Consider the following 24,074-nt stretch of genomic DNA (forward strand, 5'->3'; position numbering starts at 1 on the left):
ACTCAGCATAATACCCTCCAGTTCCATCCACGTCATTGCAAATGGCAAGATCTCATTCCTTTTGATGGCTGCATAATATTCCATTGTATATATATACCACTTCTTCTTTATCCATTCATCTGTCGATGGACATCTTGGCTCTTTTCACAGTTTGGCTATTGTGGACATTGCTGCTATAAACATCGGGGTGCACGTACCCCTTCGGATCCCTACTTTTGTATCTTTGGGGTAAATACCCAGTGGTGCAATTGCTGGATCATATGGTAGCTCTATTTTCAACTTTTTGAGGAACCTCCATACTGTTTTCCAGAGTGGCTGCACCAGCTTGCATTCCCACCAACAGTGTAGGAGGGTTCCCCTTTCTCCGCATTGAAATTATCTTCTTTAAAAAAAAAAAAAAGATTATTGAGAGAGAGAGCATGTGTGTGCACAAGAGCACAAGCAGGCCGGGCGGGGCAGGGGTCGCAGAGGAGAGGGAGAATCTCAAGTCGACTCCGTGCTGAACGTGGAGCCCCACGCCAGGCTAGATCCCACGACCCTGAGGATCAGGATCTGAGCCAAAACCATGAGTCCACCGCTTAACAGATTAAGCCCCCCAGGCACCCCCCAAGAATCTGAACTTAAAAGCACACATGATCCTGATGCCTATGGCCCAGGAGCCACACTTGGAAAAATAGCCCTCTTCTTATTCTTGAATCCCCTAGGCAACGAGTAAACCCTCCGAATCACAGATGGAAAATAAGCGGGGGATGAGGAGTGGTTTTGAATACTTCTTTAGAAGACTTTTTTCCCCTTCCCCTTTGCTCCAGAATCCCTTGGTCTGCAGCAGCTTGCCTGTGCCATGGGGTGGGGGTGGGGGGGCCTGCGGGAAGTTTTCCGACACTTGCAAGCTGGTGGGTGAAGCACAGCTGTAGCAAGGTGACAGGGCAGTTTTGAGCCAGCTTTCCTAACGAGCACGCTTGTTGACTGACTAGAAGGGAGGAGCTAGTTATTCACTTTTGGCCTGGTGCCTTCTCTTGCAGGATTGCAAATGAATGGGTGCCATAGGACTTCCTTGTTCACCTCAGTGGGGAAAAGTGGAGAAAATCATCAAAGCAACAATTTAGTTCACACTTCTCATTGAAAAGGGTCAGATTGGCTGGAAGGAAGCTTGTGGAGGTTCTTTGGCACAGAATTTTCACACTTGATCTGTTCCTTTCTTCCTCAATCCATTACCCCGGCCCAGTCCACCTTGATCCCTTGAATGGGGATATTGTCTGCTCCAAATCATCCAAAACAAAGCCTCTGTTCTTTTGAGTAATTCCTGCCCCCCAAGTCCCCAGATGCTTAGGAAATATAACCCCTAAGAAAACAACACGAGGTTAAGAATATTATATCAGGAGTCCCTATTCTTGTGAAGAGGGTGGCCTAATCCAGAAACTTCATTTCTTACATTATCCCTACTTCAAACCCCCTACAGTACCTTTTCCTCCTAGCTCTTCATCCGTTGGTAAGAACTCTAGAGCCAGGTGTATATAATGGAGTTAAAAGCTAAGTTGTAAGACAAGATGGAATTTCCGGGGTTCAATTTCCAATTGCTTTCCTGGGCCATCCCCAGCCGACTCTCCAAGGAAAGGGAAGAGGCCTAGGGCAAAGGTCAGATTTATTATACTTTAAGTTGATGCTTTCAAGATACATAGCCCCCTTCTTTAACCGTAAGACCGTACTATGCAGAAGTGCATAAAGGGACGTTCCTCCCTCCCCCCAAAAGGGAGTTTTCCTTCATTCCTGCCTCCGTTTCTGTAGCCCACAGGTGCTGGAAGGCAAAGAAGCCTTAGCTTGTCTTTCTGGCAGCATTTGGTCCTGCTGTCTCTCTGTGACACCTGGGACTCCTACTGACCCACCCCGGGCACAACTTCTGAGCTGACCTGTGGTGATTTAAAAATGTCCATTTTCGTCTACGTGAATCCCTTCATTGTGCACATAAGAGAGATAACGCTGCTCAGGAGTGTGGCCTCCTTTTTGATGGTACTCTAGAATGGTTCGTGTCAATAAGTTCTAAGACCACAGTGCTCCCTCCGTCTTAAGAAGGGAGAGAGAAGGGATGGGGAAATCCGACAGCACTGAGGAAGGCCCAGCTTCAAAGATCAGGCCAGCGCTGGTGAGAGAGGAGGCCGAATCCAGGGCCCACCCTTTTCCGCATCCGCCTCTCCGTCTTCCTGCCTCTGCATCTTGCTCTTGGCTCTCCCTTCTCTGAAGCCCTGTTTAGACCAGGAGTTCTTAACCTCTGGCTCGTGGGGCCCTGGAATATATAAACATATGTGTATTTTATGGGAAAAGGCCTATCATTTCTTATATCCTCAGAGTGGACAATAATGAGAAAAAGTTAAGAACCATTATCCTAGACTTTCTCTCCCTTTCTTCCTCTCTGAGCTCCCTCTGCCTCGTTAGGATTCTGACTGTTGTACTGTTTTCACCCCCTTCCCTCAGCCCCTGTCTCCCTGTCCCTCTTCTCTCATGATTTCTCTCTTTCTCCTATCTCTGGCTTCCTGCCCCATGCTGTCTCTCTTGTTCCTTCTGAAATCTGCCCATAATACAAACTTGAACACTAATAATTGTCATGTGTTGAAGTGTTCAGTAACTAAAGGTTTAGGGTCCCTAATTTTAAAAGTCACCGAGTTGGACATTTTCTATTTTTCTCCAAGAAGAAGAAGAATTATTTCATGAGGGGTAGTTGTTGGCTACTTTTTAGCTTCTCTGTGACCATTGGTTTTGCCCCTGTGAACCCACAGCTCTGAGGGAGAACACAGCTTCCTGACCTTGGTCTAGTTAGCCATCTGGAGCATGCTTGCTCCCCCTACTGTCACATTTTTAGGTTGCATATTACATGGAGAAGCAGGAGGGGAAGCCAAAGGGCAAGAAACCTGATGGGATTTTAGTCCACGAGCAGGAATTGTTTCTAGCAGCTTGCTGGGCTGTCAGGACAGGTGACAGAGGGAAAAGGCAGAGGAATCGAGGAAGGGTCTGACATGTGAGCAATATGAGATTCTCCTTGATTTGCCTCAACAATTAGAACAGCTCTTTGACATTCAAGTACACTGATTGCTATCTCACTTTTTGGTGTTTCAGTGTCTTGATATATTAATATTCCAGTATCTGTTTGCATGATGCTGCCATCATGGTATTTTTTAAATTGAATGGGGCGCCTGGTGGTTCAGTCAGTTGAGCGTCTGACTCGTGATTTCAGCTCAGGTCATGGTCTCATGGTTGAGGGATCGAGCCCCACGATGGGCTCTGTGCTCAGTGGGGAGTCTGCTTGAGGATTCTCTCTCTCTCCCTCTCTTCTGCCCCTCCCCCTGCTCACGCGCTCTCTCTCTATAGTAAATAAATAAATCTTTGAAAGAAATAAAAAATAAAATTGGGAACATTTATATCCTGAGATGTATTCAGAAAATTAGACACCACATTAATTTTCAAATGGAGTAAATGTGTACTCCTCTGGGAAGTGTGCCTTTATGCCTCTATAGTGTTCAAGAAAAGAAAGAAAAATAATTGACAAAGAATCTCTTGCAAGAATGAGTCTTTATCTTCAAAGACTTTTGAACAAGCGGAACATGAACATGACAGTTTGGAAATTGATACAGATGACTCTGTGTTAGAATCTCCAGCCTTATGTGATAAGAGCAAAAAAGGTTAAAGAAATCCAGACAAAAATTTTAACAATGAAATAAATGCTGTCCCTGGGGGAGGGGGGGAAGGGTGAAGCGGTCCTAAAAAGATTTTTTCAAAGTTATAAAGGGTAACAAAAAATATGTATCCTTTGAAGATGGATTCAAAGGAAAATATTTGAAAATAGTTTATGACTAGTATTTTCTCACTCTTCCCCCAACTGGGGTTTGAGTTAAAAAATGCTTTCCCAGCTACGGGGAAAATTTGCACAAAATATACTCATAGGCAAACAATGATACTATTGGAGCATTTTGTTTTTTGATTTTTAACTTTTAAAAAAAAGATTTTATTTATTTATTTATTTGGGGGCAGGGACAGAGGGAGAGGGAGAGAGAGAATCTTAAGCAGACTCCATGCCCAGCGTGTAAGCCCAGCGTGTGAACCCCACATGGGGCTCTATCTCATAACCCTGAGATCATGACCTGAGCTGAAACCAAGAGTCAGATAATTAACCACCTGAGCCACCCAGGCGCTCCTGACTTTTCACTTTTTTTAAGAGCTAAAATTGTATTTCGTGTTCAATTTTTCATGATTATTTTCATTTTTATCATTTTAATATAATCAAACACCATTTATAAATATATGGATTCTACTTGACAGTTTTATGTATTTAAAAATTTTTAACTTGAAATGTATTCAAGTTTGTTCTGCTGATATTTAATTTCGTAAATTCTAAACTTAAAAGAAAACTCCAAATATGTAATATATGCTAAGCACAGTTCTAAATGCTTTGCATGTATTGACTCATTTAATCCTCACAATTCTATTATTGTCTCCATTTCACAGATGGGGAAAGTAGAGGAAGATTAAGTCAATTTCCCAAGGTTACACAGCCAGTATTGGTGGGGCTAGGATTCGAACTATGCAATCTGGCTCCAAAATCTATGCTCTGAAACAGTATGTCATACCGCCTCTCCAAACACATTAATATTTCAGTATTGCATGAAATAAATACCCGTATTTTGCTTTAGCACAAGGATTATAATCAGCAGTTCAAGAGAAATATATTCCAAAAGCTCCACAAATTCCCAATTCACAAATTCATTTGAGGTGTAGTTTATAGATCATTGGTTCAACATTTAAGAGATTTGCTTCCACATTTTGCAGGCACTTAGGGGCATACAGAGTAACAGCAATTTACGTACTCCTCACAACTACCCTTTGATGAAGGGATTATCTGCCCCGTCAAAAATGATCCGCAGCTCACAGAGTCAACGATGTTAGATCTGAGAAAGGCCCTTGGGTGACGTCTATGTGTACCTGATAATCTGCCGCACAACCAATAGCTGTGAGTTGCATTATCGCTGTGTTCCGCAGCGGCGGGAAGAGAAGGGGGAAGCTGCGCCTGCGCGTAGGGCATGGTCTCTAGCGAGGCATTTCCCCCACCTTACGGTTAGCGATTGGCAAAATGTTACCGTGACATTCAGCGATTGGGAGGTAGCCCAAGCTGTCTGCCTCTTTTTTGTCTAAGGACAATTTTTATGGCATAGATAGGTTTTCCCAGTATTATCACGTGTCCCTGAAATTCTCTGCCCCCCAACACTCTCCCTTTTCGCCCACCCTAAGTCACATGCATCCCTTACTTTCTCTTAACCTCCATGTCTTCCCTGCCTCTCTCCTACACCCTCTATTCTACCTACTCTTCACCCGTCCTACATTTTCATCCAATCTCAGCTTCAACCCCTCAGTCGTTAGGGTGCTCTTACAAGGTAAGAGCCCCTGTGTCTCCTGACCGCTCCTCTTTCCTTCTCCTCTCCTGGCCTCTCATGGAAGGGACCTCCTCACATGCCTTTTTCCTCTGCCATTCCCATACATCTTCTCTGACAGAGATTCTATCTGAGGTATGAAGCTGCTCCTGAGAACTTGGGTCTTGGGATGTTCAGTCTAAAAATCCTGCATAACCTTGCCCTTAAGATCCAAGAAAGATTGGCTTGACTGCCCCCACGGAGGAGTCGAGAAGTTTGCCCTCATTTCTGTTATTCCCTGACCCCGCCCCCACCACTGGTGTAGCATGTGGGTCTCATGCTCAGCCTGTAAGAAGAGCACTGTACCCACCCAGAAATGAGATTCAGCCTTTCCTCCGTTTCCACCCAAAATCTACTTCCAGGAGGCATTTGTGTGAGGAATAGACCTAACTGAATGTTCAAGAAGAGGCGGGTCGCAATGCTTCAAGGCAAACCGTTTCAAAACGGATATCAGAAATGTCTGTTAGAGAGATTGATGGTTGCCAGGGGCCGGGGAGAAGGGAGGAAGATGGGTGAAGGTAGTCAAAGGGTACCAACTGCCAGTGATAAGATGAGTAATGGACAGCATGGTGACTACAAGTAAGAGTAGTGTATTGGGTCTTTGAAAGTTGCTAAAAGAGTAGATCTTAAAAGTTCTAACCACAAACACACACAAAAGGTAACCATATGAGGTAAAGGGTCTGTTAACAAACCTTATGGTGGTAACCATTTCACAACATATACATATATCAAATCATCACAGTGGACACCTTAATTATATCACTAAGTCTGGAGAGGGGGAAAAAAAAAGAAATTTCTGTTTTTAAAAGTCCATCAGCCTGGTTGCTGGCTCTTTGTTATCTTACCCCCCTTATTGCTCTGTCTTTACCCCACCTTATAACTCTTCTCTTTCTTCCTTTTCCTGTCTCTCTTTCTCACATGCCTTTTCCCAGTTATCCTTGGGAACTACACATTTATTTTTCTCTAATTTACAGGGTAATTCAGCATCCTCACCCACTGTTTTTCAATCTGTGTCATAATCCATTAGTGGGTAGTAGAATCAGTTTAGAGAGTCACAGAGATTTTCTTTTAAATAAAATAGAAAAGATGAGCGTGTGCATAGGAAGAATAAGTATTGTTTTGTGAAATGTGTTTTGATCATACTGTATAAATAATAAGAGCTATGGTTTAAAAAAAAAAGTCTGTAAGATGCTTTCTGGCTCTAAAGGATGATCTTAGCTCCAGGCCCCCCTTTGCTTAGCCATAACCATCAAAGAGCTCAGCAGAAGAGAAGGACCTGCCTCTGAGCATGACCCATTTTTCTTGAAGGCAGTTTGTAAGGTAATTTTAAAATACACCCTAACAGGATTCACATGTTCTGAAGCGGTTGACTACTTTGCCAGCTTCTGAATATGACCGCAATAAAGCAGAACACTTTGGTCACTACCTATTTTTGCAACTGATCTGATGTTGCTGTTGGACTTTGGGACTTGGTCACATCCGTCAGCAGTGTCCAGCTGTAAAACTGTTGTTTGCTTGTCTGTTTGCTTTCTTACTAAGTAATGTGCAGGGCTGACATCCATCTGGGGACAGGAGATGGAAGTCGTCAAGGGGAGTCTCAGGGAACAAAGGAGGATAACTTCTCACGTTATTGGTGTTTCTTAAGGTAGAAAAACAATGATGGCATTTTAGGCCATATTAAAATGCTCCTACGTCAAAGCAGCTGCAGCAAACTGTCCCAAACCCAGTGGAATAGGAGAGGCCACCATGTCAGAAACAGGCTGGTCCTGCCTACCTGGGGGCAGTGTATCTTGATTGCAGGCCAAGTAGTCTGAAGGAAATAAACTTACCAACTCATCTTTTTTAAGGGACATGGGATGGAGTGGAGTGGGATGGGAGTGGGAAGGAACTAACATTTATTGAGCACCTGGCACTGTATCTCATTGAGCTCGCAAAACACCCCTGGGGGTAAGTATTATTATTCCTAGTTTTGAACATTTGGGAACTGAGAATCAGGTTAAATGGCATGGTTCTTCCATATTCCTACTGTGGACATTCTTTTTTTTTTTTTTTTCTTCCTCCTGTGAACATTCTAAAGGGTCCCACAGTAGCTATCTGCAGAGCTGAATCAAAGATGGGGCCAATTGTAGTTGCGCGGACATCATCCTCTACAGAGTGCTGACACCTACTGGAAATGTAGAGAGGTGGAGAATGTTTTATTTCCAGTACTTCTCTTGGGGGAAAGCAGAGTGAACAGCTGTAACAAATAGTTGGTGGGCTGCTAAGGTGGGTGGAGTTAACCCCTGGGTGCCAGAAGGCCTTCTGGAGTGTGGGGGAGGGTCGGACTGACGCAGGTTCAAGTTTGCTGGGTTGGTGTGCTGGGTTAAAGATAGAGCTGAATTCTTCGGGACAGCAGAGGCAAAAGCTGAGCAGCTGCCGCCAGAGGGCGCCCTTCCCTCTCCCGGCCTCCGGACCCCTCCACACCTGCCAGCCCTTCGCCTTCCTTCCCAGTATTGAACAGGTAGTTAAAGACTGCGGGGTTTGAAGGCCAAGTAAATCGTTAGGGTCCTGAGGCAACTGCAGTCCAGCCTTGGCTCCATCTGTCTCTCACCTGCCTAGTCTCCATGCACATCATTTTCATTTCTGTAGTCTGGCCCTCCCCCCAGGGAAGCCCCTCACCTCCCCCCTTACACCCCTTCCCACTCCTCTCCCTGTGGGCCATTAAGTAGAAATGAAACAAATTTCCCATAACTGCTTTTCTACCACTAGGCATTTTGTAAGTTATTGTGTATATAAATTGAGGTCATTTAGAAATTTTATGTGACTTTCACTTGGAGTAAATCTTTTTAGTACTTAATAGTGTTGCTGGAAATTGTTTTCCTAAGGAGAAAACAGCAAGCCCACCATACCACAACCCCAATAGGCTTCATTTTTCTAACTTTAGAGTGACAGCTATTCAGTTTAAATATCAAATGTCCAGGGGCGCCTGGGTGGCTCAGTCGGTTAAGCCGCTGCCTTCGGCTCGGGTCATGATCCCAGCGTCCTGGAATCGAGCCCCACATCCGGCTCCCTGCTCAGGGGACAGCCTGCTTCTCCCTCTCTCTCTGCCTGCCGCTCTGCCTACTTGTGCTCTTTCTCTGTCTCTCTGTCAAATATGTAAATAAAATCTTAAAAAAAAAAAAATCAAATGTCCATGTACTAATGTAGATGAGTCTAAATGAACAGGAAAATCTAGATTTTCCCAAATTCCTTCTTTTAAATTAATTAATTCAGAATGCTGTAGAAAATCATTAGATTTTTCTTCCACACTGTGGAAGAAAGAAATGAATGAGAAGATTGGAAAGAGAGAGGGAATCACAGAGGGGTGGGGATAGAAAAAGAAGTGGGAAGGGGCGCCTGGGTGGCTCAGTCGTTAAGCGTCTGCCTTCGGCTCAGGTCATGGTCCCAGGGTCCTGGGATCGAGCCCCACATCGGGCTCCCTGCTCGGCGGGAAGCCTGCTTCTCCCTCTCCCACTCCCCCTGCTCGTGTTCCCTCTCTCGCTGTGTCTCTCTCTGTCAAAGAAAGAAAGAAAGAAAGAAAGAAAGAAAAAGAAGTAGGAAGATAAAGAGGGATATAGTGGGAGGAAGGCAGGGAGAACGCTGTGAGGAAGAGGGTAAGAGATGAAGGGGAAGGAGGAGGGAAGAGAGGCATGCTGGGTACTGTACCACAGGCCATGGTGGATTCAATGGGTGGAAAGTAGAGCATGGGTGTTGGTGCTTTGAGAGAGAGTTTTTCTTGGGGCGCCTGGGTGTCTCAGTTGGTTAAGCATCCAACTCTTGATTTTCAGCTCAGGTCAGGATCTCAGGGTGTGAGATTGAGTCCAGCGTGGAGCTCACATGATGCTCAGCCTGGAGTCAGCTGGAGATTCTTTCTTCCTCTGCCCCTCCCCCAGCTCATGCACTCTCTCTTTCTCTCTCTCTCAAATAAATAAATAAATAAAAAGAGAGAGAGTTTTCCTTGACTGTGAGGTAGAGTGTGAGGGTGAAATCAGAGGAAAAGCAAGGGGGAAAGTAATCATAGAGAAACTGCCTCTTCCACCATCTTTCTTCTCAGGGCACATGGTCATCTTCTATATCCACAGCTGAACAAATTGCAAAAGGAAGGTCCAGATCTATTCCTCTCACAAGGTGAGTGTGCTCCCATCTGTCACACTGTCTGCTTCCTTTGCACATTTTCCCCACGTCATATGCACCATCGTACGCCATCCTGGCACAAATACAAAAGGAGGACGCGAAATTAGAATGCGGGGGTGAGGGATAGAGTACAGCTTGTTTTCTGTTTTGGAAGTTGTGGTAATACATAGGTTACTTTATTTTTTAAAAATCTGAATGAATTTTTGGGGCCCCTGGGTGGCTAGGGGATCCCAGGATCCTGGGATCAGGCCCCACATTGGGCTCCCTGCTCAGCAGGGAGCCTGCTTCACTCTCTGCCCCCCACCCCCCACTTGTGCTCTCTCTCTCTCTCAAATAAGTAAATAAAATCTTTTTTGAAAATCTTAATGTATTTTCTTTTTAACTAATGTGTAACTTATGTAAAGTGCACTAAACATGACAGCTTTTTACATGAGTATTAGTATCATGTACCCACCACAAACTAGATTAAGATACATGATGTTTCTGGACTCTGATAGGATCCCTATGCCCTCTCCCAGTCAGGAGCTCCCCAAAGGTAACCACTTTGCCAGTGTCTATCCCTACAAATTGGCTTTGCCTGTTTGATTTACACATATGGGGGGGGGCAGGGTGGGGAAGAGATCTGTGTGTTTGGGCTTCTTTTTCTCATCATTGTCTTTGAGATTCACCCATGTATGGTGTTGTATATAGTGGTAATTCATTCTTTTTCATTGGTGTGTATCATTCCATTCTGTGAACATATTCATACTTTATCCATTTTGCTGCTGATGGACATTTGGTTGTTTCTAGCTTTGGGTCATTATGAATAAAGCTGCCGTGAACATTCTTGTACATGTGTTTGGTGGACATAAACACTCATTTCTCTACTATATATACCCAGGAGTGGAATTACTGAGTCAGAGCGTATAGGCATGTTTAGCTTTAGTAGGTAATGAACCCCTGGTTACTTTAATCCTAAGTGCCTTGGAGAGATAAGAATTCTCCATAGAGATTCTTATCTGTGGTTTTGTAGAAGACTTAGTAAATTATCAGAGGACGGGAAATAGTGAGGGACAGAAGGAGTAAACCAACGGGAGACTATAAAAGAAAAGAAACAGAGAAAGAAAGAAAACAGAAGGAGGAGACAGGGGTCCAGCACATGAAATGAAGATTTGGCTGTGGAATGTTGAGGTCAAGGCAAGTGAAGGTGGTAGAGAGGACACTGTGGCTATTTTTGGATGATTCTGAGGAGTATTGAATATTCTCTTGCTGATCACAAAAGAGAAAAAAATGGAGAAGACAAAGCTTTTATAAGAGGATAAAATCATTTGGAACCATGTCATTTGCCTGTTAAAATGACTAAATTCATTTCCCCGAAGACAAAAACAAAAATAAATACCCCCTGAAATCTTGTTATGTGGCCATCCTGTGGTGCTGATGGTGACGCCTTATTGTAGATCAAAATTTAATGTCCCCAACATGAATTTTCCAGTCTTATTTATCTAAAATGTATGTTTATTAAAACAGTTTAACTTAATTATTTTATTTTATTTTTTTAAAGGTTTTATTTATTTATTCATGAGATACAGAGAGAGAGAGAGAGAGGCAGAGGGAGAAGCAGGCTCCCAAGGAGCAGGGAGTCCAATGCGGGACTCGATCCCAGGACTCTGAGATCATGACCTGAGCCGAAGGCAGACGCTTAACCATCTGAGCCACCCAGGCGCCCCATTTTTTTTTAACTTAATTATTTTAGAGATCACATCCTAGAACAACTTTGTAAGCAAGTACCAAAGTAAAGTTAGACATGTTCTTCAGTAACCTAAAATTTTCATATATAGATAGACAGATCCCATCTTACCAGTTAATTTTCAGCTTTCAGGATGACTGGACATCATGTGCCTTGGATACCGTTGGGGGAGGTCTGTTCCTCTTGTCTGGGTTAATTGAGCGAATCATAGCAAGGCTTTGGTTTGCCTTTTCAGATTCCCAGTGCTAAGAGGAAAGAAGGTAGCGTGAATGTGTGTAAATGCTGTCAGAAGTTTAAGATCCCCGCCCCTGTCTGTTGTTCTCAGTCCTAAATTGGTGGTTGGCCACCACCTGAGTAGGAGTAACACTTTTCTCTCTTATTCCTTTATTCATTTTACTAACATTTACTGAACACCTCCTCTGTATAAATAACTGTGATAGTTGCTCAGAGGAGATAAAAAAAGAATGACATGATTCTTTCCTCAAGGAACTTATAATCTTATAGGGTAACTCTAGGTATATAAAAGTAATTATAATATAAGGCAAATAAAAGAAGTAATATAATGGATTTATATAAAAAAGGGTAATGGAATCTGGGAAAGCATTGGCTTATCAAAGAGTTTCTCAGAAGCTGTAGCATTATAGTTGTGCCTTAAAAATGAAGAAATAGGATTTCAGTAGGTGGAGAGTGGAGGTGGGGCGAGAAAGAGCCTAAATATAGGCAAAGGTATGAAAGTACATGGCATGTAGTGAAAATAGGAAAAATTCAGATTTGCTTTAGATAATTGATCTTTCTTAACACCTGCTAAACCCTGGCTTGAGAGAGCCACTCCCATTTGGAATTATCTCATTCAAGAGAGACAGCAACATTTATATAGCAGAGAGCATTTGGAATACAATTGAACTGTCTTTTTTGGGGGGGGAGGGACAGAGGGAGAGAGAGAGAGAAAGAGAAAATCTTAAGTAGGCTCCACCCCAAGCACAGAGCTTGATGCGGTGCTCAGTCTCACATCCCCGAGATCATGACCTGAGCTGAAATCAAGAGTCGGATGCTTAACCGCCTTAGCCACCCAGGTGCCCCCAATTTAACTGTTTTAAACAGGTATTTGAGTTGGTCCCATTACAGAAACACATGGAGAATTACATTTCCAGAGGTCTCCTGGTAGAGATGCCTTTGGATGTCCAGCCAACTGAGATCCTTTAGAAGAAGATTCTTTTGCACTTGCCCACTCTCTTCTCATTCCTGTCCTGCTGCCTGGTTGACCTGGTGAGTTTCTGAACTTTGGCAACATTTTGTGAGACAGTCTTGGGATTCAGTTAAAATGAACACTCCCTCAAGACAAGGCTCTTTAGTTCACTTTTGGTGGTTTGGAGTTCATTCCTTTGATTCAATTCAATCAACAAGTATTTGTTGAGTGCCTACCATGTGCCAGACCAGGGTCTGAACCCTAAGGTACAGTAAATAAGGTAGATTGCCGTCTCCTAGAGCTTCCCTTCTAGTAGAGTGAGACGATAACTAAAGAAATAAAAAAGAAAATTATCAACAAGAATAAGAGCACACACAGAATGAAAATAAGGTGACATAATAGTGAATGGGTGGCTTCTTCTATGGGTCATCCGAGATGGTGACATTAAACTGAGTTCTGAAGAAGCCCTCCATGCAAAGCTATGAGGGAAATGCATTCAAGGCAGAGGTCCAGCTAGTGCAGAGGCCCTAAGGCAGGACCAAGATTGGCATACTGGAGGAACAGAAACAAGGCGAATTTGTCCAGGGCACAGTGAGCAAACAGAGAGTGGGTATGAGATCTTAGAAAGACAGCCCCGAGCCAGGTCACTGAGGACTTTGTGACTCAGGGGAAGGAATTTGGAATTTTTCCTAAGTGCAGTGTGCAATCACTGGAAAGCTTTAAGTGGAGGGATAATTGGACCTGGTATATATATATATATATATATATTTTAAAGATTTTATTTATTTATTTGACAGAGAGAGAGATAGCGAGAGCAGGAACACAAGCAGCGGGAGTGGGAGAGGGAGAGGAGGCTTCCCGCCGAGGAGGGAACCCGATGTGGGACTCGATCCCAGGACCCTGGGATCATGACCTGAGCCGAAGGCAGACGCTTAACGACTGAGCCACCCAGGAGCCCTGGTATATATTTTTAAAAGGTCACTCTGTTGGGTTTGTGAAGAGGGGACAAGACTGGAATCAGGGAAACCAGCTGGATTGATACTGCAATGGTAAAACAAAGACTAATGGTGGCCTGGACTTGGGTAGCTAGTGGAGCTGTACCCGTAGGGATGGAGAGAAGAGAATGGATTGGATGCCTTGTGGACATAGATTCTACAAGCAATAAGGAAGATGAAAGAAAAAGATCTGGAAAATTTCTAGATCTTTGGCATAAGCAACTGAGTGGATCGTGCTGTCTTTTTCTGAGATAGGGCTGCCTGAAAGAGGAGCAGACTTGGATTGGGGAAGGGTAGAATCAAGAGTTCGATTCTGAGCAGGTTCACTTGAGATGCCTGGGAATCCATTCAGGTGTCATTCTAGAGTTCTGGGCAGAGGTCAAGGCTGAAAATACAGATCTGAGGAGCCATGAGGCAATAGGGTGAATAACCTAATGCTCTTCATTAAGCTGCTATTGCCTCTGTCTTCCTCTGCCAACACACTCTTCTTTCCAAACCCCTAACCCCACTCTCTCAAGCTTGGGAATCTGCCTTCTCTCTACAAATACAAGGACCTGAGCTGACCAAAATCCTTACTGACCATGATCATTGTTCCATTTAGAATAGGATCACCTCCCCATCCATTCCCAACACGCTTTTCTCCATTCCCAGTCTGAGATACACCTGCACACACACACACACACACACACACACATTCTCGTTCTTGCAGCAAATGTAGACATAAATACAGATTAAGGAAAGTTCACTGAATTTAACAATTGGGAAGGCTTCCAAAATACCAGATAATATAAATTTTAATGATCTTTGTACTGTTTCTCAGATGGAAATATTGAACTATAGGTGGATCTAGGTTCTCATGCATAGCTTATCAGTGGCAGGGGCAGACGCTAAATCCAGTTGAGTGTCTCATGTGGGAGACAGCAGAACCATAGAAGCACTATAGCTCACCCATAACCTCTTCCATCACGAACTTGACCTGATACCTGCATTACACTACCTGTTGCTGTCATTTGGACCAGAGGAAGGAGGAATGAACTGTGCTCCCAGAGCCCAGGCACCAAGTGCTGCTCTGAACCCAGAAACCAAAAGAAAGGAAAATAGTTATTGAGTACTTTTATGTAGCAAGAACTATGCTAGGTGCTCTGCAGGTTTCCTATCTTAGTTTCCACACACATCCTGTGAAATGATTCTTCTTATCCCCATTTCACAGATGAAGAAGCAGGGACTCCGACTGGTAAATGACATCTTCAAGTTCGGAAATCAAGCCCAGCTCTGTTTGCTTCCATCATCCTCTGTGGTCTCTCCTCATTGTGTGTCCTTGGCCAGGCTTTTAACCTCTCCGGGCTGGGGTTTTCTCATTTATTAAGTGGGACATGGAAAAAAAATCCATTTTTATGGCCTCGTCTAGCTCTAATAGTCTGGGTTCTAAATGCCTTTAAATGTGTTTAATTTGTCAGTTTTCTGAGCGAGAGTTTTGAACCATACTGTGACAAATGCTTTAGCCCAAGCATGATTTCCACCCCTTTGAGGCAGGAGAGGATAATGACCTCGAATTTGGAGCATCTGGCACAAGGGGTTTGTTATTCTGATGCCCAGAAGTAAAAAGCCACTGAGAAATACAAAGGATACTGTCATAGCTTCTTTGTTCCCTTGTTTACAGCTCTTGATTTCTTCTTTCCTTTCTTCATCACTGGAAAAGTCCTCATTTTCTAAATCCTTGTGCTTTGAAGACCCAGTTGGCCAGAGGGATGTCAAAGGAGGCACAGGGTTAAATACAGAAGTGATTTTGTTCACTTCTAGCCGCAGAAGCTTGCCACCGTCACCCCAGACCTCGTGGGTGCTCTTGCCTCCATTGTGAGGGCAGACACTTGACGTTCCAGGGTCATCATTTCCTGTAGACTCTGCCATCAGCAAAGGGCAAATGGCTCTTTTCTTAATTGATGTTTGCCTGCTTGGGGTCAAAAGAGCGTTCTGATGGCAGAAAGGAAAAGCTGCGCCAATCCAGCAGCATGATGTTTTGGTCACAACCTATCTTCAGGGCAGAAGTTATCTTAGGGTTTGAATAAGTGGTTGTCCATTTATAACATGTTTTAAAACTCTAGAAAGGCAAGTCTTTTCCCTCTGAGTATCCTTTATTCAGGTGAAATTTATTATCCAACTTATTATTATTATTATTATTTTTTAAAAGATTTTATTTATTTTTTTGACAGAGAGAGATAGCGAGAGCAAGAACACAAGCAGGGGGAGTGGGAGAGGGAGAGGGAGAAGCAGGCTTCCTGAAGAGCAGGAAGCCCGATGCGGGGTTCGATCCCAGGACTCTGGGATCATGACCTGAGCCGAAGGCAGACGCTTAAGGACTGAACCACCCAGGCGCCCCATCAACTTATTATTTTTTTAAAAGTTTATTTATTTAAATAATCTCTACACCCAACGTGGGGCTCCAACTCACAACCCGGTGGAGATCAAGAGCTGCATGCTCCCCCAACTGAGCCAGCTGGGTGCCCTTACCTTATTTTTTATAAAAGATCTAACATGAATGTCTTTTGTCATGAATGGATGTTGGGCTTTGTCAAGGACTTTTTCTGCCTCTATTGATATGATTGTATGATTTTTTCTTCTTTAGTCTATTGATATGCTGGATTACATTAACTGACTTTTGCATGTTGAACTAGCCTTGTACACCTGGGATAAATCCCACTTGGTTGTCGTGTATAGTTCTTTTTATACATTGTTGGAGTCAATTTGCTAATAATTTGTTAAAGGATTTTTGCGCCTATGTTCAGGAGAGATATTGGTTCGTAGTTTTCCTTTTTTGCAATGTCTTTGTCTGGTTTGATATGGGGATAATGCTGCCCTCAGAATGAATTAAGAAGTATGTCCTTTGCCTCTGTTTTCTGGAAGAGGTGGTAGATAATCGATACGATTTCTTCCTTTAATATTTGTTGGCAGTCATCAGAGAAACCATCTGGGCCTGGTGCTTCCAGGTTTGAAAAGTTTAATTATTTATTCCATTTCTTTCATTGATAAAGCCTATTCAGATTATATATTTCTCCCTGTGTAAGTTTTGGTAGAAATTATTTTGGTAGAAACGCTTGTGTCTTTCAAGGAATTGACCCAATTCATCTAAGTTATCAAATTTGTGAGTATAGAATTATTTATAATATTCCCTTATCATCCTTTTAATGTCCATGGGGTCAGTATTTACGATTTTTAATTATGTATTTACATAATGTATTTATTAATGTACATGGGATCTTTCATTTCTGGTATTAGTAATTTGTATCTTCTCTTCATTTTGCTTGGTTAGTCTGGCCACAGGTTTATCGATTTTACTGATCTTTTCAAAGAATCCACTTTTAGTTTTGTTGATTTTCTTTATTGATTTTCTGTTTTCAATTTCATTGATTTCTACTCTAATTTTTGTTATTTCTTTTCTTGTGCTTACTTTGGATTTAATTGGCTCTTTAGGTTCTTTACCTTTTTTTTTAAGCTCCATGTTGGGCATGGAGCCCAACACAGGATTTAAACTCATGACCCTGAGATTAAGAGTGAGATGCTTAACCAACTGAGCCACCCAGGTGCCCTAATTTACTCTTCTCTTTGAGTTTCCTAAGGTGGAAGCTTAGATGATCGGTTTCAGGTCTTCTTTCTTTTCTAATATATGCACTCAATGCTGTAAGTGTCCCTTTATGCACTGCTTTCACTACATCCTACAAATTTTGATAAGTTGTATTTTCATTTAGTTCAAAATATTTTAAAATTTCTCTGGAGACTTCTTTGACCCATGTGTTACTTAGAAGTATGTTGTTTGTTCTCCAAATATTTTAGAATATCTTTATGTTATTGATTTCTAGTTTAATTCGGTTATGCTTTGAGAGCATGCTTTGTATAGTTGCTATTTTTTTTAATTTGTTAAGATGTGTTTATGGCCCAGAATGTGGTCTGTCTTGGTGAATATTCCGTGTGACCTGAGGGGAATGTGTTTTCTGTTGTCGTTGAGTGAAGTAGTTGGTAGATGTCAATTATGTCCAGTTGACTGGTGATGTTGAGTTCAACTTTGTCCTTACTGATTTTCTGCCTGCTGGACCTGTCCGTTTCTGGCAGACTGCCATTGGAGTGTCCAACTTTAATAGTGGATTCATCTATTTCTCCTTGCAGTTCTGTCCATTTTAGTCTCACATATTTTGACACTGTTGTTAGGCACATACACACTAAGGATTATTATGTCTCCTTGAAAAATTGACTCCTTTAGCATTATGTAATACCCCTCTTTATCCCTGATAATTTTCCTTGCTCTGGAGTCCACTTTGTCTGACAGTAGTGTAGCTACTCTAGTTTTCTTCTGATTAGTGTTAGCATGGCATATGTTTTTCCATCTCTTGGATTTTTTTAAACTATTACATGAAATCTATCACTGATGAAATTATTACTTTGGAAAATATAACTACTCTTGCAGTATAGTAAGCTATTTTCAGTCATTCATAATTTAGTATGAATTAGTATATAAGATCCTTTTAAAGGTAAAGATAATTTTACATGGAAGGAAATGGGGAAGCTGTAAGAGATTAAGAGTCTGTAACTGAGACAGGAAGATGGAAGCTCCATAGGGAGAAAGGAGAGGTGGTCAGATGTAAAAGGCAAATCTTGTGCTCTTTGAGATTTATGCACAAGGCTGATATAGCCTGAATGCTTTAGAGCTTTCCTTTCGAAGTGAGTCTGTTAGCAGTTCTGCACTGAGTGGAGACTTGGGTATGGAGAGGTAGTTAGGAATGCACAAGGGCTCCAAGGAATGACCTGGTGACACCTAGTGGCTCCTCATAGGTCTATCTTAGAACTTGCTGTGGTTTCTCTCACTAAGCTTGGGAAATTGAGGGAAAGACAAAACTGATTCCCAGGCTTATTCCCCACGGTTCCCTTTTGCTTCCTTCTTTTAGCCACATCCTCTTTTATCATCCTAAACCCTTTTTACTCAGACTGCATCAAGATAGCACCAGTATGTCTAGCTGTGCTCAGCTCCAAGAAGCAGGACGTTCTTTCAAAGCCCACTTCCTGTCAGCGTCTCAGGTTTGAAAGGATCTGTCCAGGCAGGACTGGCCTTCCAGCCAGGCTGAGCACATGTTGTGTCCTGATGGTGTGATCTGAGGAGTGCCAGAAAGGTTGCCACATCCAAAAAATTTATTTTCTACGCATGCCTAAAATTCCACTCTTAATGATTCAGACCTGTTAACACCTGGTGCCTGGAAGGAAAAGACACAGAAAGAAGATACTGGCTGTTTCCTTCCAATTTTGCTTCATGAATACCCATGACTAGCATTATAAAGGGACTTTTCTTTAAGATTTTATTTTTAAGTAATCTCTATACCCAATGTGGGGCTCAAACTCACAATCTTGAGATCAAGAGTCCCATGCTCTACCAACTGAACCAGTCAGGTGCCCCTAAAGGGACCTCTGAGTATACAAATTGGAATGCCTTACAAATTGGCAGTAAATGCCAACAATATTCAGTACAAGGCCTCAAGGCTTTGGGGCAGGAGAGAGAATCAAAGAGGCTTTCAGTGACTATTTCTCAGGGGAAAGGGTAACAGCAATGAGCTGGGTTTGACCAAATTCAGACTAGATCATGCCATTTAATATATGGTCAATTAAATATCCTTGTTTGTATTCAGTATGCTCTATTACTTATATTCATGTAAAAGCAGACGAAATAAAGTTGCATGCTCGCATCCCACTATCTACTTTGTCTTTATTGGACCATATTTATTGTTACAGTATGATTTGGTAGCTTGACTAAAGTTCTGCTGAGTATTCCCATGACCACTTACTCTAATCTCTCTTCTTCCCTTCTGTCTCCCATTCTTTTCTACTCTTCTCCTGTCAACCAATTCATATATAGATACCCCACAGTGATCCACACACATTGTTACTTTATGAAAATGGCTGCCTGTGGACATTCATGAAGATCAAATGCAGACCCATTTTTGCCAAACTTGGCCCAGGCCATAGCTCTAACTCCTATTTCTGGAGCCTTCTAACCAGCCCCGTCAGGCTCTGCTACCTGCAATTCTCCCACGTGCATTTTGATAGCCCATCTAGGGAAGCCTGTCATTCAGCGGGGCAAAGTGGAAATATCCCTGGTCACAGTCAGGAGGTTTGGGTTTGGCCTCCTGTTCCACCATTTTCTACATATAAAGGATTCTCTGACATAAATAGAAATTAACTAGTTCTACAAGAGAAAGAAGATCTTACCACGTGGAATGAAAAACGTGAAGAATATGCCAACGTTTAGAGCAGCATTATTCACAATAGCCCACAGGTGGAAACAACCCAAGTATCTATCAACAGATGAATGGATAAACAAAATGTAGTATGTTTATACAATGGAATATTATCCAGCCATGGAAAAGGGATGGAATTCTGAGACATGCTGCAACATGAACGAACCTTGAAAATATTATGCTACGTGAAAGAAGCCAGACACAAAAGGACAAACATTGTATGATTCCATTTATATTAAATATCTAGAATATGCAAATTCCTAGAGACAGTAAGTAGATTAGATGTTAGTGGAGGTTGGATGAATGGGGGTGTGGGGGATTATTGTTTAATAGGTACAGCATTCCTGTTTAAGGTGATGAAAAAATTATGGAAATAGTGGTGATGGTTGTACAATATTGAGAATGTAATTAATGGCACTAAATTTCTCACTTAAAAATGGTCAGTTTTTTTAAAAGATGTATTTATTCACTTTAGAGAGAGACAGAGCGAGAGTTGGGGGGAAAAGGAGCGCACAGAGTCTTAAGCAGACTCGATGCTGAGTGTGGAGCCTGAGGTGGGCTCGATCCCACGACCCTGAGATCATGACCTGAGCCAAAACCAAGAGTCAGACGTTTAACTGACTGCACCACCCAGGCATCCCTAAAAATGGTAAGTTTTATGTTATACATATTTTGCCACAATAAAAAGATAGTAAAAAAAAAAACCCTAGGAATTTAATAACAAAACTATAGATGTAACTTAAGATGCATGGCATGGGTATAGACTCACAGAGCTAGGAAAAGAGTAAAAACTTAGTGGAAACACAAACATGAAGGCCTAGAATCAAGAAAACACAACTTATTTGGGAACGGCAACCTAGATAAAGGGAAGTTACCAGGAGCAGAGCAACAAGTAAAGCTGGAGGGATGAGTAGATGTCAGGTCAGGAAAAGCCTGTGTGCTGAGTGAGAGTGAACCTGACCCAGGAAAGGATTCTTAAGTAGGAGGAACATACTTATGATGAGGCTTGCCTGTGAAACAGAGCGCTCCTGCAAGTGTGGGGCATGGAGTGTACAAGAATAATAGTAAAGCAGAGTGATGAGCATGAACACTACCGGGTTAAGCTAGGCAAGAAATAATAAGTGTGGCCCACGTGCACCACTCGTCTGCACCATATACAAGGCCCCCAAGGTCCAGGTTCACAACAGCCCAAAGGTGAAAACAACCCACCTTGGTTTTCTTACCTGCCTTCACATAAGCTTTACTCTGTTCTAACAGGGAGGAAGTCCACGTGGGATTTAGCTCAGTTGACAAGAATGATCTGTGTGAGCCCTGGAAGCTCTAAGCTAAATGTCTCTCTTGCTGGCAAGGTTCTACCAGGAAAAGGCCCTAATAAGGGAAATACAAGAGGGGTGTTTCCCTGCAGTCTGAGAAAATTCTGATTGCCTCACCCGTGCCCTGAAGCTGCCTGTCCTACTTCTCCTACCCAGACTGGGTGAGCCTCTCTCAGCTCTGAAAAAATGCACTGCCTCCCTTCTGCCGCCTGCTAGGTTTGGTCTTCCTGCCCATTTCCCCTCCCCACTGCCCTGGGACATGTGTGTGGACCCTGCTTCTTACTGAGCCACCCTGCTGCCCATGGCTTGCCACTCACTAGCCCTGCTGTCCTGTTGGAGCCTCTGCTCCTAACCCACAAGGGGCTGCCTCTTCTGTCCACCTTTCACTGGGGTGCTCCCGGCTTGGCTCCGTGCCAGCAGCCTCCCAGCCTTGAGACTCTGTTAAACCAACTCCCCAGGCCTGGTGGTGTGTTGGAGTTCCGACTCTGTGTTCAGTGACCTCGTGTTGGTAGCTTGAGATCGGCCACGGCGGGAGTATCTGCACCACAGAAATCCGTAAACACCACAAATCAGAGCTTCTCTTTCTGGAGGTCCTTTTTATCAGTGCACCACTGACCTGGCTTCTGGTTCTTTCAGAATTTAAACAAACAAACTGATCCAGAAGTGTCAGAGAGGGCTTCATTTATCTCAGAGATCTCCTGGGTCCTCATCACCTCAGAAGGCAGGAGGCAGGGCTCAGTGAAAATCTGGAGCTTCTCATCCCACCCATGTGGTAAGGTTAATTGGAAGAGACTGGCTCCGTTCAGAGACCACATTCCACCCTTGTGGGGCATCCTCCCCAAGCTGCAAGGGCTCTCATCAGACTCTTGCACTAAAGCTGACTTCTTCAGCAGGAGGGCATTTGTGTGTGCCCTCTAGGGATGGGGGTCCTGCTTCCTGGAATTCTCAACCCATATTCTTTCTGCCCATGCTCCTGAGGTTCAAATGCAAGGGGTGCTGCCCTCCTCCCAGGCATTTGGACACATCTTCAAGCCCTTCCTGCAGCAGGCTGGACACATCAGATACATTATTTATGAAGCCTCTAGGCTATTTTATCTCATTAACATCCCTGGTTTCAACTAAAAAGGCCTGGATGGTGTTAAAGGACAGAAGGAAGAAAGTTGTCATCAGTTTGGTTTGACTGGGTTTAAGTTGTTCGGGTTTTGGTACATGTGAGATGGTATACATTCTACCATTGCTCTTGCCATTGGGTGGGTGCAATTTTCATGAGATTACCCTTGAATCCTGTGATGGGTTGAATTGTGTCTTCTCTGTGCTCCCCCAAATTAATAGATTAAAGTCCTAATCATCGGTACCTCAGATCATGACCTTATTTGGAAATACGGTTGTTGTGGACATAGAGAAGATGGAGTCATACCGGAGTAAGGTGGGCCCCTAATCCAATATGACTGTCCTTATGTAAGGGGACCGTTTGGAGATAGGCACACATATAGGAAGAACATCATGTGAATGTGAAGATGGCCATCTACAAACCAAGAGAGGGGCCTGGAACAGATTTTTTTTTCCCTCACAGCTTTCAGAAAGAACCAACCCTGCTGATACTTTGATCCCCGACTTCCAGCTTCCAGAACTGTGAGAAGATACATTTCTGTTTAAGCCACCCAGTCCGTGGTACTTTGTTAAGGCTGTCCTAGCAGAGTAATACACCTCCCCTACCCCCCGCCCCTCAAACTTATTTCCTTTTGTGTCCCACCAGGGTTTGCAGACAAGTAAAATTATCATGGTTCACTACAGCCTGAGAATTTTTTCTTTTTAGATAACTTTTTTTTTATTACTTAGAGTGAGCTGAAACTGACGTATTGTAATGTCATTCAAAATTAGAACTAGTCCCAACACTTTGGCAGTGTTTAAAAAGTTATTTAATGAAAATAAAGGAATCTTAAGACATATTAAACTCTATAAACTATTTATATTCCTCCAAAGTTTCTTTATATTTGTGAACACATGCATTTTCACAGGGTTGGAATCAATGGCCATGTGCTTCCTTTTGTTTTCTTTTCTTTTTTTAGGTAGACTCCGGCACCATGCAGAGCCGCGAGGCAGGGCCTGAACTCAGGACCTGAGGAGCTGATCAAGACCCAAGCTGAGATGGAGAGTCAGGTGCTTAATCCACTGAACCACCCAGGTGCCCCAGCCATGTGCTTTCTTGTGTTCTATGTTTTTCATTTAATGTTATTTGTTAGAAACCATGCTACACAATGATACTATTCATATTCTTATTTAAAGAGCTACATATTGTTTTTGTGCCTTTCACATATTATTAGTCATTTGTTATTTTCTAATTTTTACTATGAATACTTTTGTATAAGTTCCTTTTTTACTCTTTTGAACTATTTCCTTGAGGTGTACGCCCAGAAGAGAAAGCCCTGGATTCCAGTTTCCTAGTTCCTGTTACATTTTTTCCCATATTCTCTAGACAGATTGAGCCCATCTGTGGTTTTACCAGAAATAAAAATTAAGTGCAGATTTCTCCATAATCTTGACGTCATTTCGTCTTACAATTAAAAAAGTATTTTCCTGAGTTTAAAAAGCTTTCTTTAGTCTCCAAGTTCCTTTAGTTTTTACTTATGTCACTACTGGGGGGCGGGGGGGCCTCAGGGACTTTTAAAGCATCTGGGTTTATTCTGATACTTTACTGAGATAAGAGCGATATGCAACAGACACCAGCTCGCTGGGGTGGCCCTGGGTGGTCGGCCTTCCCTCCGGGCTGCAACTCCCACCGCTGCTGCGAGCGCCCCCACCCCGAGCCCCGGTGCTCCCTTTGGAACGGCGCCCACCAGGGGTCAGCGTCCGCCCAGCCTTGGGCTCTGGCTTCCCACAATGCACCGGGCTCCGTAGTCCGCGCGCCGGGAGGTGACCGAGCGGCGGCCGCAGCCGCGGAGCCAGGTGGAGGGTTTGCGGGGCGCGGGCCTGG

At 43.2% G+C, this 24,074-nt stretch overlaps 1 long non-coding RNA gene across 1 annotated transcript in view; it reads right to left on the reverse strand.

Annotated features, from left to right (window-relative positions):
• Positions 1-22,087, reverse strand: part of LOC145719130 (uncharacterized) — a 54,662-nt gene extending 32,575 nt beyond the window's left edge. The window contains exons 1-2 of the long non-coding RNA XR_014142198.1: positions 21,011-22,087; positions 11,443-11,576 (exon numbers count right to left, since the gene is read on the reverse strand). This is a non-coding gene — a long non-coding RNA (uncharacterized LOC145719130). The remainder of the gene's footprint in view (positions 1-11,442; positions 11,577-21,010) is intronic.
• Positions 22,088-24,074: the final 1,987 nt, after the last annotated feature.

This window comes from Leptonychotes weddellii, chromosome 2 (assembly GCF_054177405.1).
Source record: "Leptonychotes weddellii isolate Sample4059 chromosome 2, ASM5417740v2, whole genome shotgun sequence".
Taxonomy (NCBI): Eukaryota; Metazoa; Chordata; class Mammalia; order Carnivora; family Phocidae; genus Leptonychotes; species Leptonychotes weddellii.